Source organism: Rhinichthys klamathensis, unplaced genomic scaffold (assembly GCF_029890125.1).
Source record: "Rhinichthys klamathensis goyatoka isolate OS25496 unplaced genomic scaffold, OSU_Roscu_1.1 h1tg000289l_1, whole genome shotgun sequence".
NCBI classification, from domain to species: Eukaryota; Metazoa; Chordata; class Actinopteri; order Cypriniformes; family Leuciscidae; genus Rhinichthys; species Rhinichthys klamathensis.
In genome coordinates this window covers 1,833,753-1,846,330 of record NW_026606808.1, presented here as the reverse complement: position 1 = coordinate 1,846,330, position 12,578 = coordinate 1,833,753, and the positions used below count along the sequence as shown (strand labels likewise).

Below are 12,578 nucleotides of genomic sequence, written 5' to 3'. Positions count from 1 at the left end.
CAGAAGAGGAAACTGCAGTATATTCCTCACAGAATTTGATGTCTTGCTTTAGTTATTTATTTATTTATTATTTATTTATGTTTATATTTTTGGAGTATTTTTAATTATATAAGGACAATTAACAAGTAAAACTTTGTAAAGACAATAGACATGTATAAAGCAAAACAAATGTTAATAAATTCAAATGGTTCAACTGAAGTAAAACAAGTAACACACACAACCAAATCTGCTATTTGACTAATTTGTAAGTCAATTCTTTACATATCTGGGAGTTTTTGCTTTATCTCTTTCAGTTTTTCTTTTGATCAGAATGAGGAAGAAATTGGTGATAATAAACAAGACCAATATGATGTCACTGTACCCGCCCACTAGTCTGACAATAATCCTATCTCAAACTTCCTACCATTAGACCATGAGAGAATACAGTCTCTCAGCTCTTGATCAGTCTGTCAGGATGAAAACAGGAGAGAGGAACTGTGAGGAAGATCTTTCGAGTCAAAATATGAAAAAGAAAACAAGTAATTTTGTGTTGTAGAAAAATGTAATCTGTTTGATAATTAATTTTCGATAACCATTTGAAAAGCAAATTCAAAGCAAGGCTGTATTTCTCTGTTGTTTTCAAATCTCTCTCTTTAATTTTTCTCTGAAGGTCAGAATGATGATGTTGCTGGAAATTCTACGATCTTGTCCTGCTGTTACAGTGATAAACTAAAGTCAAGATACAACAGTAAGACATTGACCACAGGAATATATAAGACATCATTCATGAGAAATGTTTCAGTTGAGGATCAGGATCCAGAACACAGTGTTTTCTCAGAGGAGTTTAAGAAAGAAGCTTCACTCAGATACTCATGTAAGTCTGAGAACATTTACTCATTTACTGCTGTTCATTTCACTAATACTGGATCAAACGTCACATCAGACAGAAGGACGAGTAAAGCTTCCTGCTGAAAAGACCAGCTTATTTTTATTATTATACATCAAACTTGATGATTTTTCAGTGAAACTAGCACAATAATTTGTCTAGCTTTTTGTCATGTCTTTTATTAATTAATTAAAGTGCAGACATGACAGACAGATGATTAGAGATGTATTTGGCCCTCTTTTTTTTATATAGGGGTGTGTGAGTGTAATATGTTTTTATACACAGATGAAGCTGCTTTAGTAGTTGCAGAAAAGGAGACACATAGAATACAGGAGAAGTTAAAGGTGAGGAGCTTGTTAAGGTGAAGGACTGGCTGTCTGAAAATAAGCTTTATTACATCTGGGTAAACAGAATCTATTCTCTTTGGTACTTAAAGTACCCAAAAGTAGTTTTAGGAAATCATTATTTTACTCATGTGGATATTGGACACTTTCAGCAGATTGGATGGTTACTTATTGAAAGATGGTTAGGTTTCCTGAAACTAAAAATGGTACAAAAATAAATAAAAAATGAATAATAGGGCCCCAGTGTATTTTAACTCCTATTTCTCTCAGGTTAATGTAAGACATGGACACTATACTAGACAAAGCATTATGGATCTGAATCTATGCAAGTGTACGACTTTGTATAGTAATGGGACATTTGAATATTCAGGTGCGCAGGAGTGGAATAAGTTGCCATTGGACATTAAGGTTTTAATGGATAATGTTGGTTTTAGTATAAGAGTGAAGAGATTGTTTTAAGATAGGATGGGTTTAGATATTGATATGTGTATTATTATTATTTTTTTGATAGTTATTTTTTTGTGAATGGTTTGTCATGGAAATGTCTATAAAAAAACAAACAAAAAATCAAGGACCACAATGGAAATAACTTAATGCAATTTTATTGTGTTATCCTGTTGACAAAGAAGTTATAATAAGGTTGTATTGCTACTTTTATGAAACTCAAACTCAATGAATATCTGCGCATGTCTGATCAGTTCACGTGATTACTGTCGACGCCACTTACGTCTGATGTCATAGAGCACATGGAGAAAACGGAAGATGAAGAGTTCCGATACTTTCTGGTAAAAAAGTAGTATTTCACCCTAATTTCAAAAGTATTTGTATGCAATATAGTCAAATTAAATACATATTGGTCCACCATGATAATCAGGTATGTTTGCTGAATGCAAAATGAAACGCTGTTTGGACACACGTGTCGTACACATCAACAATGAGGCCTGATGTAACGTTACCTTGTTGCTCGTCTTTGGCCTGCTGTGTTTTGGTTGTCAAACGTTTTATTTTAACTCAAATTAAAAAGGAAATAGTTTAAGTGTTGTTAAAACATTGAATTGGTTAATTAATGAATATAAAGCTTATATGCATGGTTTATCTGCTGTAACTATTATCTGGATTGAGTGGTTAGCTGTTAGCTGTTTGAACGGGTGTGCAGGGAGTTTTAGTTGATAGTAGTTTAATTTGTGGTGAATTCAAGGTTTTACCAATAGGGTCAGAAGGGTAAAAATCCCCCCTTAAAAATACTTACTGCCAGTTTGTAACATATTTAGAGATGAATTTATTCACAATATGTGATCAGTAATACAATTAAGTATGGAAGGGGAACCCTATAATCCTATCTTAACATCTTAGCATTTTTTATGTGTGTTATGTGGGAATCAAACAGTGTTTGTACTGTGCTATTCAAGTTGAACCAAAGAAAGTTAAATAAACTTTTTGTTCTGCAGTTGCTGCTTCATCTGTGTGTTTGCGGTGCTAATAAACAAAGGTAAGCACCTAAACAAACATAATTTGAAAGATTAATTAATGGCAAGGACTGTTAAAAGTTACAGTTACAACTGACCATATGCACGTAATGTTATAAGAGCTTCTGCAATATTATAATCCAGCTGGAAAACTTCTGGTGAACTGTCTTTTGCTGGTGTGTCAGTATCTTCAATGTCCTGATGTAGCTTTAATAGCATCAGTAGTGTAATACTTACTTTATAATCGGATTATAGTCACTTAATTAGTCAGGCCATATCATTAATTTAGTTATTCAAATGGAAGACAACATAAAAAGATGTGTTCCTCCTCAGCAGAATTCAATTCAACCATCAGTTTTCACACTTTCCTGTGAAAATAATAATCTACACACTGTAAATGAAAGATTTATTGTGCACTTTATTTAGATTCATTGAACAAAATGGGAGTTCCCTTTTGAGAGAACTCGAAACGCGTTGATACGACACTTTGTGGAATGTCCTTAGCTAGCGCATCTGAAGTATGAATGAAACAAATCCAATCCTGATTGGTGCTGCGTCATGACGTAACGTGTGACGGCATACACGGAAGCTACAAAGGGACGCTCTGTGTCAAACTGTCTGTCCTATTTGGTGTTGTTTGTCCCGTAAGAACTTAAAATAAAGGTCTGCATTGCAATACAGAATCTAGTGGCTCGGATCTCGCGTTTGCCGAGGCAGTGCGTAGATTACGGGTCTACTCTGCAATCAAGATTCTGTGTGGGTGCGAGGCATGCACAGTCAGCTCCTGAGGGTGCAGGCTGTGTTCATTGAGAAATATCTTGAGGCGCACAGCCGTGCATTTTCGGGTGTTTCAGCCTCGCGCCTGTTGACTTTCTTCTCGAGAGAAGAAAGCCAAATATTTTGTGAACGACTCGAATCTCGCATTTGCAGAGGCAGCGTGTAAATTAAAGGTCTGCAATAATAGGGACACACGTTATCTGTGAAATAATACTATTTGGGTGCGAGGCATTCACAGTCAACTCCTGAAGGTGCTGGCAGTGTTCATTGAGAAATATATCTACGCATACATCCGTGCGCTGTCGGATGTTTCAGCCTAGCACCTGTTGACTCTCCCCGAGAGATGAAGGCCAAATATATTGTAACGGGTGCTATTGTATTCATGTGCTCTGTCAGGCAGCTCTCGCGTCCGCACATCGAGAATCGTTTCGACCAAACACTGCCCGGAGAGCCGCTTAAGGGGACCGAGAACGAATCTCGAATAATACCCAAAATCAGTCTCGAGAGGATGGTTCCCTTAGTAGAATATTTCAAAGCATGGCAAGACCTGCCAAATATTTCTCATTGGGTCCTGCGCACAATAGAGAAGGGTTACAGGCTGCAGTTCAATTCCACCCACCAAAATTACACGGGTTAGTGTGGACTGCAGTCGACCCAGTGCAGTCGGATATTGGAACAGGAAGTAAACTCCCTGCTGGTAAAGGAGGCCATAGAGTGTGTTCCTCCGCTGGACAGGGAGTTTGGGTTCTACAGCCGCTACTTCATAGTTCTCAAGAAGGATGGGGGGTTACGGCAATTTTAGATCTAAGGCACTTGAATCGGTCTCTGAGGAGATTCAGGTCCAAGATGCTCACTATTCCCATCATCATGAGTCAGATCAAATCTGAGGATTGGTTTGTCACGATAGATCAGTGGTTCTCAATTCCGGTCCTGGGGACCCACAGCTCTGCACAGTTTGTATGTCTCCCTCATTTAACACACCTGATTCAAATCATCAGCTGATTAAGAAAGAGTTATATGAACTGAACTGGGTGTGTCAGATAAAGGAGACATATAAAATGTGCAGAGCTGTGGGTCCCCAGGACCAGAATTGAGGACCACTGCGATAGATCTAAAGGATGCATACTTCCAAATATCCATCCTTCAATCTCACAGGAAGTTCCTGAGGTTCGCTTTCAGGGGAGAAGCATTCTAATATTGGGTTCTTCCGTTCGGCCTAGCTCTCTCCCCATGTTTACCAAATGATGTCGTCCTTGCCCACTTCTACCTCGTTTCCACCAAAAAAGAACTGATTCGGAACTGGTGCTGGTTCAAAGTTGGTTCAACTTGCGAACCTTCTAAGAACCTGTTTGTTTTGTTTTGTTGACTAGAGAGCCAAGCGAACGACGTTGTTACGTCACTGTGTACGTCGCCATATGTCCTAGCCCGACGTAAGCATGAAGTGGTAAAAGAACGGTTCTAGTCCAGCAAAGAGTTGGTGCCGCTTTGGAACCAATTTTCCTGGCCAAGAACCGGTTCTTTGGCTGTCGAAACACAAAGAACTGGTTCGCGAGTAGACACCGGCTCCGAACTGGCTCTCAAAATGCTTTGGTGGAAAAGGGGTAATCCAGAGCCTGGGATTGAGACTCAACACAAAAAGAACCACATTCCTGGGAGTGGTGTGGGACTCGCTCACGATGCAGGCAAAATTGTCTCCTGCACAGATCGAGTCCATCCTGGTCACGGTGACCAGGATAAAGCTAGGCCAAGCCATCACTGTAAAACATTTTCAGAGAGTGTTAGGGCTCCTGGCATCAGCGTCCAACGTCGTTTCATTCGGCCTCCTGCACATGAGGTTCCTGCAGTGGTGGTTGAAAACCTAGGGGTTTTCCGCATTATCAGGGTTACGCGCAGATGCCTTCATTCCCTATCTATGTGGAAAAAAGCTTGGTTTCTATTCCAAGGCCCGTGCTGGGAGTGTCATATTGCCGGAAAGCTGCTACGACAGACGCCTTCCTCACGGGCTAGGGCGCGGTCATGGATGGCAGGGCTCTGATGATCTTCCTCCCAGACCTCAGGGTCACCACGCAGACAATGTGTCGGTGGTCTCCTATTTGATTCATCAAGGGGTTCTGAAATTGTGCCCTCTATCCAGATTGGCGCATCAGATCCTCCTGTGATCCCAGGGGAAACTGTTATCTCTCAGAGTAATGCACGTCCCAGGGGACCAAAATCAGAGAGCAGACATCCTGCAGACATCCCGTCCAACACTCAAGGTGTACGTGGCTTCCATTGGGGTTTTCCATGCTCCTCTGGGTGATGGGCCTCTGGGGAGACATCAGCTGGTCCTTGGGGCTGGGAGGATGAGACCTGCGGCTCGTTCCATAGTTACCACATGGGACCTAGCAGTGGTTCTCGAAGGGCTCTCGAGGCCCCCTCTAACCTCTGGAGTCGGCTGAGGCCAAGAACCTTTCCCTCAAGGTAGCTTTTTTATTAGCCATTACTTCTCTAAGGTGAGTAGGATACCTTCATACACTCTCTATATCTCATGGGTGCCTGAAGTTTGCTCCTGGTAACATTTAGGCTATCTTGCATCCCAGGCCGAAAGGAGGTAGCACGGCCTACGGTTCTGCAGGACTTTCATCCTCCACCTCACGTGACGGCGGACGAAGAAATACTTAATTTGCTCTTCTCTGTCAGAGCTCTCAAGATAAATGTCCAGAGGTCTTCTTCATGGCGGAAGTCAGACCAGTTGCTGTTGTGCTTCGGGTCGCCCAAGAAGGGGCCTTCCCCTGCCTGGGAGCGACTTGGTTCATCACAGAAGCTAACTCTGTTGTGTGCCGGCGGCCCTTTTGTAGCTTCCATGTATGCCGTCACATGCATATAGTGGTAATTAATGTCTTTTTTATTATTAAATAAAAGTGTTTTCTATCAAATGTTGGATTTCCTACATCTTAAAACATGTGGTTTTATAAATGGGGACAATCTGAGAAGGATGAACAAATAATGTGTTTGGTTTTCACATTGAAAATAACATTTGAAGTACTGGAAAAATGTTGCGTGTGTGTCCAATTACGGACACAGTGTTTCTTATTTCAACATTCCCATTAGCTTCAAGTCTTTTTGCTATCAACAAAACTGGTGTTTGCAAATGTGTGATAACTGCATTAAAAATATAAATACAGCATTGAAAAGTCAACCGTTGATGGTTTTGTGTTGAAGAACAGAATGACAACTAACAGTTCACTGGAAATGGCTAAGGCTTATTGAAAACCACGAAGTAACCGTGTATATGGTCAATAACAGTTTCACTTGTTTCAGTGTTTCTGCAGGTCACAGTAAAAGGTGTTATTGGTGGTTCTGTTGTCCTGCCGTGTTCTTCCACTGAACATGATCTTAAATTTCAAGACATTAATGTGTTTTGGAGACACAATGGTAGCAAGATTGTGTATGATATAATTCCCAGCAGTCATTCACTAGAGAAACATGATCCAGAGTATAAAAACAGAATTGAAACTTTTCCAGAGGAGTATGAGAGAGGAAACTTCTCCATCAAACTCACAGATCTCACTCACTCTGATGCTGGAAAATACATCTGCTACATCTCACACTCATCTGAACAACCTACTGTACAGCTGATCATCAACGGTGTGTGAAACTAGTGCATTAAGTTTAATTTAAACAAAGTAATTTACTTTAAAATCTAAATACTGCATATATTTAATGTTCATATTTAATTTAATGTATTTAATGCACTAGTGATGTTTCAGTCTGAATGCTTCTGTATATAAATTATAGACGGATATGTTGCATTCGTCACTGTGAGGTAAAGTTTCCGGTTACACTTTTTTATTGCAGAATCAACAGCAGAAAAAGGAAGCATATCAACTGAACAAGAACAACAAGGAGAAACAGAACCTGATAGTGTGGAAACATCATCGCCTTTGCTCTGGGTTGGCATTGCATCTGTAGTTATAGTTATAGGTTTCATTGTAGCTTGGCGGATAAGAAGGAACTCAAGCAGACGTAGGGCAGACGGACACAACATGGGTTCAGAGTCAGACGCTCATGAGGTTGAACACATGAATCAGTAATAGCTGATAATAATGATAAAGCACTTGGTACATGACCAATGGCGCCACCAGGGGGTGGCCACGGCCACCCCTGGCCGACTCCTGACCAACCCACTGGCCACCCCAATGGCCAGAATAAAATTTAGTAGCATCAGTTATGCATTTCATAAATAAGTCAAAAATATTCTTTAGTAAAAGAAGACGGGGCATGATGTGTCGTGACGTGCTTTTTAAGTGCCAAATGGTTACAGTATTCTGTGACAGCAGCTTTTTGATGTGTCTTTGCCACGTTTTGACAAGCAGGGATACAAACAGCGCGCCTCCCGCTTTTTTTTTTTTACGTCAGTTTGGGTGACAAAGTCATCTGAAGTCATTCCATAGCTTAATGTGAGGGACAGAAGTCTATTTACATCATTAAAGTATATGGAAACTCCTTTTCCCTTCTCTGCGGCTGTCAATCACTTTTCCATTCATACTCAAACAGCGCGCGCGCCTCTTGGATGCACGGTAAAACTCTCTCCAATATGATATATTCACATTATAATGCATGATCTGTAGATAAAAGGCTGTAGATTTGCATAAAATTACTTTATTTTGTTGGAGTTTGTTGTTGTTTTTAAAAGACTCACTACCGTGTGCTTGCTAGATCATCACACACATCACAGGGACTATGAATCGACATCAAACCCACAATAACTGGAATATAAAGCTGAAACAAAGGAACAAATCGCACTAGGATTTGTGCGCTCGACATTTCTTCGCTTTGTGACGTGAACTTATAAATGCGCATTTATGCAGCGCTGCACACATACAGTGGTGTGAATAAGTTATTACCCCCATGCTAAAGTTGCCTAAAAAGAGGAATAAAAAATCATCTTTTGGAAATTGATCTTAATGCCTTAATTAGAAAAATGAGGAAAAATCCAACCTTTAAGGACACCAATTTTCTTTGTGTATGAATAATGTATCATAAATAAATAAATGTTCTTCCTTAAAATACAGGGTGCATAAGTCAGGCCCCCCTTATGTTAAATTCCCATAGAGTCAGGCAGATTTTTATTTTTAAAGGCCAGTTATTTCATGGATCCAGGATACTATGCATCCTGATAAAGTTCCCTTGGCCTTTGGAATTAAAATAGACCCACATAATCACATTCCCTTCACCATACCTAGAGATTGGCATGGGGTACTTTCCATAAGATCATCTTTCAATGCAAATCAAACCAGCTATTAGGCTAACTGAAATAACACCATGCCAATCTCGAGGTATGGTGAAGGGAATGTGATGATGTGGGTCTATTTTAATTCCAAAGGCCAAGGGAACTTTATCAGGATGCATATTATCCTGGATCCATGAAATAACTGGCCTTTAAAAATAAAAATCTGCCTGACTCTATGGGAATTTAACATAGGGGGGGCCTGACTTATGCACCCTGTATTTTAAGGAAGAACGTTTATTTATTTATGATACATTATTCATACACAAAGAAAATTGGTGTCCTTAAAGGTTGGATTTTTCCTCATTTTTCTAATTAAGGCATTAAGATCAATTTCCAAAAAGATGATTTTTTATTCCTCTTTTTAGGCAACTTTAGCATGGGGGTAATAACTTATTCACACCACGGTAGAGTCACCATGTTGCTTTGAGCACATCATTCTGCACCCGAGATGCGCATACACGCTGTGTGCGCTCTGTTTTTCATGTTATCATGGGTTTGAGCACTGAAATATTATTAAAAGCCAATATATTTTGTTATACCTAGCCTGCTCAATACATTTAAAATAAGCATAATTTAATTGTATATTATTTTTTTGTAGTGTAGGTTATATAGCCTATGCACTTCTGAATTCTTGACATTAATATATAATTATAAAATTGTGAAATGTATGATTGCCTGATTGAATTTTATAAGAGAACTAATAGTAATTTGTTTTTATTAACATATTTAGATTTTATAAAATTACTGTGCAGATTTTTTCAAGAATTACTTTTTGCTGCTGATTTATACACTCATTAAGTTTATTAAAAATTCATAGTACATTTATGTAATATTTAAAGGTGTTAACTGTAATCTTACACTGCAAAATAATAACTTAAAAAGGATTAAATTCATCACAATTATGTAAGTATCTGGAAATTTATTATATATAATATATATTAGTAGGGCCCTACTAATATCATTAGTAAGCTAACATTAAATATAACACAATAAACCAAAGTATATCGTAGTAGGGTTGAAGAGCATAACCAGCTGTGCTCTACCTGGTAAACTAAAACTCTGGTGCTTTCAGTTTGGTCTACTGCCGAGGTTGCTGTGGCCACTGACCGTGTACGACGTTTCTTTGACAACAGTGGATAAGCTGGAAGCGTTGATAAGTTCATACATCAGGAAATGGTTGGGAGTTCCACGCTGCCTCAGCAGAGTGGGACTTTATAGTAAAGGAATATTGCAGCTGCCAGTCTCTGCTTTAACCGAGGAGTTCAAGTGTGCCAAGGTCAGACTGGAAATGACCTTAGTAGAGTCACGCGACAAATGTGTAAGGGAGGCAGCCCCTGTGTTAAAAACTGGTAGAAAGTGGTCAGCAAAGAAATCTGTAGTAGAGGCAAAGGCTGCCCTTCAAATTAGGGATATCGTGGGACAGGTACAGCATGGAAGAGGGGGTTTTGGGCTCAGTTTAGCTCCTCCTAAATGGCACAAGGCAGGCCCAGCTCAAAGGAGGAAGCTGGTAGTCAACGAGGTGCGACAGCAGGAGGAGAGGATGAGGTGTATAAAGGCCATTTCCCAGGCCAAGCAGGGAGAGTGGATGAGATGGGAGAGTGTGGAACAACGTAAGATGGGCTGGCAAGACCTTTGGTCAATGGAAGAGAGTAGGATCAGTTTCCTTATTAGGTCAACATATGATGTTCTCCCATCACCGCAGAACCTAAACCTCTGGGTAGGAGAGGATCCCTCTTGTCCTTTGTGTTCATCACCTGCCACATTAAGGCACATTTTGACAGGATGTAAGTTGGCTCTTAGCCAAGGTCGGTTTACTTGGCGCCATGACCAAGTACTGCGATGTTTGGCTTTAGCATTAGAAGGCAAGCGTAACATGACCAATAAGTTGCCACCTGTTCTAGCAAAAACATTACATGCAGAAGACAATATTCCTCCGCCCAGGCGAGCAACCACCAAGAAAAGGTGTTAACACCAATTCTCGCCCAGGACAACTGGAAGCTGCTAGGGACTGGAAGATGCTGGCTGATCTTGACCAACGGCTTATTTTTCCACCTGAGATTGCCACCACTAACCTACGACCAGATATTGTTTTGTGGTCTGGATCAGCACGCATTGTTCAACTGATAGAGTGAACAGTGCCATGGGAGGATGCGGTAGATGAGGCATATGAGAGGAAGAAACTGCGGTATGCTCATCTGGCCACTGAAGCAGAACAGCGAGGATGGAGAGCCCAGGTTTATCCAGTGGAAGTGGGTTGTCGAGGTTTTGTGGCACACTCTACAACCCGGTTCCTCAGAGACATCGGATTCAGTGGCCAAGAGTTGCGTCGCACAGTAAATAACTTATCTGAAGCAGCAGAAAGGAGCAGCAACTGGCTGTGGTTGAGACGGAAAGATTCTAGCTGGCTGTGTACAGGCCGCCACGCTACGGTTTCGTAGAATTCTTGAAAACTTGAAGAGTCTGTTGGTTTGTTTGTATACGTTCCTGTGGATATTGCGTGAATGGCGGGTGGTTGGGCAGATATTGTGTTTTGCGGTAGGTGGTATGCCATACGGAACCGTTGTCCACTGAAACTGCATATTAACGCACCAGTGGGGCTCGACAGCCTTAGTCAAACGGGTTGGCGCGTATGGTCGGATTGTGAGATTGTGGTTAGGTCTCAGCAGCAGGAGGGATGTAGAGGTCAGTAAGCTGGGCTGAGTTGAGTGGGGGACGGAGGGGGGTGACTCTGGGACGCCAGAGTCACTGTTGAGCCCTCTTGAGGTGTCGTGGGCTAGTCGACGAAACACTGAGGACGGAAGGTGCCCACTTGAAGACCCTAGAGATGTCCCCTACTCGGTTCAGTCCAGACGGTTGTCATGCTGGTCCTGTAGTTGCAGCCGTCGCGTGCGCTAACGCGCCAAGTACACTGCTGCCGTTAACGCCGGACAGAAGGGGAGTCACACCACCTTATGGAAAGAAGCGTAAATGGATGGAGAAGCATAGTTTACTGTAAAGCTACGTCTTAGTTTTGCTTATCTTGGCGAAAGCCGAGTACAAATCAGCATGAAGTTTTAACATCTACTCTCGTGTAATGGAAATTTTTAGTCAATATTGAAAAACAAAATACGACTCATGTCTCTTTTTTAAAAATTTTATCAGGGACAATGCACAAAGTACATTAATCTTTCGAAAAGATGTTTTGTGCCAGAGTTAGCCGAAGCTAATTTTTTATCCGCAGTCCCCGGGCAGGTGCACACAATTTTTAAAACATTACATTACAAAACCACTATCAATAGTAAAAATAATGGCAAATAGGCTACACATAATATTAGTCAACGAAGATCATATAAAAACAAACAGATGTTCAAAATGAGAGAACATATTCAAAAGACCATCTCTACCCATAATATATACATTAAATGTGCTGATGCTGACATTGACATTGGTCGAGACTGTTTTCCAAGATGGCTCCTCTCTGTATGCGCTAACTGTACTGTCTGTGTAAAGTATCTTCTTATTAAACTGTCTATACACTTACAAAGTTCTCAATGCTTCGGTTTGCATGTAAGGACACTCATTATGCTACCGTGTTAGTGTGGGGCTAATTTGAGCCTTGTTAGTGGTATTAACTAGCGATCTCTTTTTGCTTACTCTATGCCCAATTTACTAGCGTTATAAGCTAAACTGTTTTTAGAGATAAAACTCTTTACATTCGATTATCATGAAAACAAATCTCAGGGAACGATTTAGTCTGTACCAATGTGTTATTACACCCGAGGTTCATTTTGCACCGGAGTTCTCCTTTAACCATGGTAACGGAATTTTGCCTTTAGGTTTTACCTTTTTTTCTTTAGAATACTTAAGAACAAGCT

The 12,578-nt window shown here is 40.6% G+C and overlaps 1 long non-coding RNA gene across 1 annotated transcript; it reads left to right on the top strand.

The window, feature by feature from the left end:
• The first annotated feature begins 748 nt into the window (after nt 1-748).
• On the top strand, nt 749-7,507 carry LOC130103550 (uncharacterized). The gene is made up of 4 exons (XR_008809369.1): nt 749-853; nt 2,658-2,698; nt 6,753-7,079; nt 7,290-7,507. It is a non-coding gene; the product is annotated as an uncharacterized LOC130103550 (long non-coding RNA).
• Nucleotides 7,508-12,578: the final 5,071 nt, after the last annotated feature.